Source organism: Austrofundulus limnaeus, unplaced genomic scaffold (assembly GCF_001266775.1).
Source record: "Austrofundulus limnaeus strain Quisiro unplaced genomic scaffold, Austrofundulus_limnaeus-1.0 Scaffold1, whole genome shotgun sequence".
NCBI lineage: Eukaryota > Metazoa > Chordata > Actinopteri > Cyprinodontiformes > Rivulidae > Austrofundulus > Austrofundulus limnaeus.
Window position 1 is genome coordinate 2,881,205 of NW_013952403.1, and position 6,925 is coordinate 2,888,129.

Here is a 6,925-nt window from a genome sequence, read left to right on the forward strand (position 1 = left end):
CGTCTGTGTGGCTGTCTGTCTGTCTGTCTGTCTGTCTGTCTGTCTGTCTGTCTGTCTGTCTGTCTGTGTCTGTCTGTCTGTCTGTCTGTGGACAACATTACTCAAAAACTTGTGGACGGATTGTCATGACATTTTTACCACATGTGGGTACTGGGCCAAGGAACACACCTTTAAATGTTGATGATGTTCTGGATCATGATGCGGATACAGGATTTTTTTTTCTTTTAACACTCTGAGATCGGCAAAGCTGTGATGCTTTCACAGGGCTTCTGTAAATAATAGTGAGCTGGATTGGACAGCATGAACTTCAAACTTTATAAAAGTAATGTTAAAACCAGATTTAATGATGAATAATTTTTGCCATAATTTGCGCATTTACAGAACGTTTTGTGACCAGGAAGTGCGTGACTGCACCATGAAACCTATTTTTCCCATTTCCTCAAACACACCACATTTCCGAAACAACCAATCAAAACAGCTTCTCGCTGCTAGGCTTGTAAAGAGAGAGCTGCCGGGCCTCAAAGTTTGGAGACGGGGGGAGCCAGGAAGCACTTTATAAAGAGAGTCAAAACATGACAAATTCATACAAGGTGATAAAAACAGACATTTTACACAGTGAAATGTGACTGATGAAATCTTAGGAGCTTAATCCGACATCAGTTTGACGATGAATAACGTCGGGTGACGAATCTGACTTTTTTTTTCACATTGGACTCCACTAAGAAGAAATTTCGTGCATACTGCCTGCTTARATGTTCACTACGTCAGAACTTATTCAGCAAATGTGTTTCCATCTCTGCTTTTGCGCATTAACTCTCTTACAGGATGGGAGAAATTGGTCTTGGCGGTGGTTTGCACTCTCCGAGTGCTTCTAGTTTTTATTATTTTCCTGTTTCTGGTTTAGCTTTTCTGGCATTGACTTACTTGAAACAAATTATTTTAACGTGTATGATAACATGTATGCACATTTAATATATGAAGGCAATAAAAAGTCCAAACTAATATAAAACCATAACACATAAATGCACAACTTTAGCTGATGTAATTAATTCAAATAGAAAATAACACTAGACACTGAGTAAACATTAACAATGCAACTGGAATAACTTTGACAATTTCCAAACAATAAGCTCGCAAAAAAGAAAGTGCAACAAATATCTGTCTATTGTATAACTCACAAAGATGTGACAAAATAAAGGAGACAGGATGTCTGACTGGCACAACTTTTACCAGTGATGTGTCAGTTCAGATCTGTTTCCAAACCAGTACTCCGCTGAATGTTTGTGAACGGCAGCTCACCRAGTTTTCTGCAAGACTTGAGATTATTGTAGCGACACATCCTCTTTAGATGAAGCGTAACTTTTTTGTCAGTTTGATTTTTGTCTGGCTACTTACAGCTGAGATGTACAGGAGTTTGCAGGTGGCCTGCTGGGGGGAAAAAGAAACAAGTGTCTGCATAAATTCTAGCTATAGAGTCAACTTTATATGAAGCATAAAAGGGTTTCGTATTACCCTGCAAGCTCCCAACATGACCTTCCAGCTGTCTGTGTGCAYGAGCCAAACTGGCTACTTCTTCTCTGTCTTGGGTGGAACTTAGACGGATCTAACATTGTGTCTGCAAGGCCTACGRAATACTACAGATTTGAAATTGTCATGGTGCAGTCTTCAATGTCATTTAGACTTCTGAGATGAGTGTACTGGAACTGAGTATTTAAGGGAAAACATGATAGTGTTTTAGGCTATTTCTAAAGATAAGAAGATCCCAGTGACCTATTTATTTTTTCTTTTTATTTTTTTTTCTACCTGGATTACTGAGATGCATCAGGAAAAAAAGAAAGAAAAGAAAGATCCTAGTGTATAAATCTGACATGAAAGGTGATAAGTGAATCTTTAATCATTTAATTGTGTGAYTGCTATTAAACATTCACACTGAGATCATTTTTTTTTACTTTGTACGGCTTTTAGCATCTAACTTATTCCATTATTTTTGTGCTATTTCTGCAATTCATGTCAAAACGTTCAGCTCGTTTATGTGGTGCATCAGCATCATACATATTTTTCAGCTATTTAGCTTTTTCTGATATTTCTTTTCTTATTGAAAATGAATCAACATCAACACTTCACTTTTATTCTTGTTTTGCTTTTTTCAAACTYCTTTGTGTTTATTTCAGCTTCCCTCAGCTATTTTGTTTTTCTAATTTTAGTTTTCTGCTTTTAAGCTRTATTTCAGCTCCTTTCAGCTATGCTTTTATTAATTTAAACTTTGCTAAGTGTCTATCAATTTATTTCTGCTAATATAAGCGTGTTATGCTTCTTTAGCTGATTTCTGCTCATTTCAGCCATTTTCTGACTTTTTCATCTAAATTCACCTTTTGGGGATTATTTCAGCTTTTTACTGCAATTTCGTCGTCTTTGTGCAAATTTGAGCTTTTCTTRCTATTTTGTAGCTATTTTCTGCTAACTTTGGCTGTTTTAGCCATTTTACAGCAAATGACAACTTTTTTGTGCTTTTGCTAATGCAAGCTTTTTTACTCTCCRTTCACCATCTGTCTGCTCATTTCAACTTGTTTCTGCTACTGTCAACATTTGTTTTCCTTCTTTCAGTCAGCTGTTCATGTTTAGCTCACATTAACAGTTTTGCTATTAAACWTTTTCAGCTTTTTCAGCAGCTTTCAGGAAAACAGCTATTTCAGTATTAAGCACTTACATTGCATTTTCACAGGAAATGCAAATTCTCTAGTTTAAAATTAAGTTTACTTCTAAGTTTGTCTTAAATTCCCAACATATTTTATCTAATGCTAATTATTAGCCACATATAATGAAATAAGTCACATTTCTATTATTTTGTTTGTAGGTTTTTATTTAAGCTGTTGAGAAGATGGAAAAAAATTAATTATGAAAGCCAAATGTGCATAAACTATCCTGAGAAGATGTACAACAAAACAAGTAGATGGATTGGTTGATGCATCATATGTGGAACAGCATGAACAAAGAATGATCTTTGTGGGTTGCCTCATGAATAAAGAAAGTTTTTGTGGTATGCAGTTTAATTACAGTGCCTATTTCCATCCTAAAGAGGACATTTGTAATGAATGTGAACTTAATTGTGTGTAAATTCCTCGCTGGCAGCTGTCAGGAGCTACKCTGGAGGCCTCCCATTAACATGACGCTGACTCAGCATTGTGGCTCATTGCACCAATTAAAGAGCTTAATGCTTGTTTACTCTGGGGAAAACATACACACTGCTTGTGTCACAGTTACTTTAACCTAACAACTATACTCTTTATTGCAGTCAGCGGTAARCAGGACTCAGAGTGGTGATGTAATATTGACACTTGCCTGCACGCCTCCTCTCGAGTCACTGAATCACATTATCATGCACATGATTTATTCCTGCATRAGCTATTTATGGACTGACTCGGACAAACCAAGGTCTTGCTGTTGCACAAAAAAGACGTAACAAAAAAAGTGAGAGAAAARAAACAATTTGAAAAGAAACTATTTTGGTCTTGGAGCATCACGTGGCAGCATGTTTTTATTTCTCTTGTCACAATGCAGCAATATGCAGGACTTTATGAGGCAGCTGAGCAAGATGCACTGTTATGAACAGCCTCACCAGCTCTCTCAAATCTAATTGCACCGTGACAACTTTGGGGTGAATCCCTGCCAAGCATTTTAGATGTGGGAGATGAATGTGGTGCTACTATTCATTCATCCTGCACTCCTGCAAACAGTTTCTTGGCTTCTGGAATTCAACAAAGTAATACARCTGGGACAGTTTAGACTGTGGTAGATGGTAGATCTTATTCTATTTATAAATGCCATATTGAGTAGTTACAYAAATTAATTATGAGCTAAGCATTCATATTTCAAGTTATTAGGCTACAATAATGAGCTCAGATCAAATATCTGCAAGCTACAGTGTAGGAAAATAGCAATTAGTTAATCTAAAGTGGTTGAAAATCAACCCAGCTGCCTATTTCGTGCTTTATGACAAATTTGGTAATAATGTAAAATAGCTTTCACAGGAATTTTTTCCCAAATAAATTTCTGAGGCTGGATACTTAAAATAGAAAATTGCAGATGGTAGTGATCCACTTTAATCTTCATTCAGATCAGATTACTCATTGGTTCATCTTTCTGGCCAGAATTAAACCCAATTTCTCCAAATTAAGTTTATAATCTACATTATTTCCAACCTTTTCAAAAACGTCACCGTAAAACCCTGAACTTATCATATATGTGTTTTTCATGCAGCTACAGCAAACAAAATGGAAAGGGTTATTCTGGCCAGAATTAAACCTTATAACACATGGCTTCAGCAGAATTAAGCAAAAATAAAATGCTAATCTTATCTTTTTATAAGCATCAATAAAATCAATGAAACTACCGGTAACTACAGAGTGAAGAATCTGCAGTTTTATGTACATAAAACAGAATCAGATGTGAGATCCTGTATATAAAACTGTGGCATTAGACTTTATTCATTGCAATTTATCTTGTTTATAACAACAATAATGAAAACTCATTAAATATGATTTTAAAAAAGTGTTGGTTGTTAATTAGTGTCTGAATATGTGCGAGAYGCGTGTCTTTGTGCCAGACAAGGTCTGAAAGCAAGAGGAAGTGCAAATAAGTGGCAAAAGGTTAAAGCTGGTGAATAACTCCAGTGTTATATAAAATGTAATCATGCTGTTCAGAAATGGCAATATGTGATATTTTACATAAATGCAATCGATTTGTTTAGATTTAACAAAGTAAAAAATTATGCAAACTCGGCAAATATTTGGTAACGCTCTTCTTGTGCATGTCTAAACCAGACAATCCTCACATTTACTGAAGAGTTGAGAATATTTCTAAACAAATGGGACCAATTCCTTTTAGATTTTATCCCATAAATGCCCCAAGCTGCCTCATTCAATACGAAATGCCAACACTTTATGTGGTGAGTATCATATACGTCTCAAGCCTATACTTCTGTTTACATCTTTGGCAGGATTGTTGTCTGTCTGTGTGTACATTGTGTAGCCTGGAATTGGAAGCACAAAGTCTTGCAATGGATTGAATTATAGATGGATATTTACACAGACTGCCCCCTCAGGCACCAGCTTTGTGTTTCTGCTGGAGAGAAAACGAGCAGAGCTAAAGATGCGAACAACAGAGGAAGCAGGATAACGTGTTAGCAGAATAAAAACAACATATGAACGGAGAGGTAAACTCAGACAATCATAGAGAACCAACCAGCTTCAAACAGCACACATAAGTCTGAAAACAAAGWGTCTGAAGCTCTCATGGCTGAAAAGATTGCACAGCTTTTTAGTCTCCCTGTAGCTCAGCACAGACGCACTAACATGACCTGCACTCTGGTGTAGTTTAATCCATGTGCAGGTACGCTGTTCAGCACAGCTTTGGAAGAGTGAGAATTAGAGCTTGACCAGTGCTGGGATTTGTTTGCATCAGCAGATTATTGATTCTGTCAAAACCTAAAACCATAAAGAGAGCTGCAGACAGCCGAGCATCGCTCCGACTGCACAGCCTGCGCTGCAATCCGCTGTGACTCGCAAACTGAATTTAACACAGAGCAGAATATTATAAACTCCAGAAACCGTGAAGATCATTAGTAAATGCAACACAACACAGCTGAAACGTTGTTGCCATGGTAACAATAAGGCTTCAAACAAGCATTAAAATGCGGCTTTTTTCTAACAAACCAACAAAGGTAAAGGCAAAAAGATGCTATCTGTGTTTGTTTGAATGKGTCATTCATAGTTCTGTGCTGGGTCCTTTGTTTGACTGCGGTGCTTTTCTCCACTCCACAGTTTTACAGTTTCCATCTGCATCAAGCRTCAACATTAATGATGTCTTGTGAACAGCTTACGTAAGAGCTGTAGTCTCCCCTCCTTCCTTTGTAAATTTAGTCACGTCCAACTGGAGCTACAGACAAACTGAATAATACATCTGTGCTTCTCCAGGCAGACCTCCACTGGCACACCACTTCTGGATCTCTCTCTCTCTTTTCCATAAGGATAAGTACAAGTGCTTGAGTTTTTCAATGGCTACACAGGAAGCTATCAACAGGTTAAATGACATCTGAGCACAGCGACGCTGCCAGAAACCAGACATTTTTTAGACGCAGCATAGGACAGGCCAAAACACTGCAGTAAAAGTAGTAAGAGGTTTTTTTTTCTTACCTATGAGGAGGTCTGCAAAAAAAAAACATAGATTCTATACAGTCTTAGCACTCTATTGAGGGTCAATAATATAAATGATAAATGTGGTGATGAGGAAACCTGAGCAAATTTTACTCATCATTTCTACATTATTTTAAATACTACACATCCTTAACTGCTTAAAGGCATTTCTCATGCGGCTATAAGCACAAAAGCAGAAGAAAAGGCAAAGGAAGAGAGGAAGGGTGGGTGATTATGTTCGGCAGGGACAAAAGGGAAGACAAGCAACAGGAAGTAAGCTGCAGCCACCAAGTGCATAGAGCCTTAGGGTGAAGCAGAAAACACATCAAACAAGGGACAGTTGGAGGACTGCTGACTCGCAAACCGCAGCTGAGCTTTTTTTTTTAAATTCTTTACTCATGATTATGACGCATAATCCCCCGAACAGAGTGATTGCACAGTTCTTTATGAGGCCAGTTGAAGTAGGAATGACTTCTAAAATTGCCTCGTCACTGAACTCATTTGGGCAGCAGCTGCCTGCATCTCTTACCCCTTCTCTTTTTGCAATTTGTTTTAATCTGTGCATGCGCCTCAGGGTGGCAATGACCGAGTTAATGGGTTGGAGTGGGGAGGGGTACAGGAGATGCTACGCTCCTCAGCTCAGCATTGGAAATATGAGGGCAGACACAATCACACACATGCACACACACACACACACACACACACACACACACACACACACACACACACACACA

The 6,925-nt window shown here is 37.9% G+C and overlaps 1 protein-coding gene across 2 annotated transcripts in view; it reads right to left on the reverse strand.

The window, feature by feature from the left end:
- The window catches only part of fgf13a (fibroblast growth factor 13a), a 100,240-nt gene that overhangs the window by 45,920 nt on the left and 47,395 nt on the right, over positions 1 to 6,925 (reverse strand). The window lies entirely within an intron of this gene.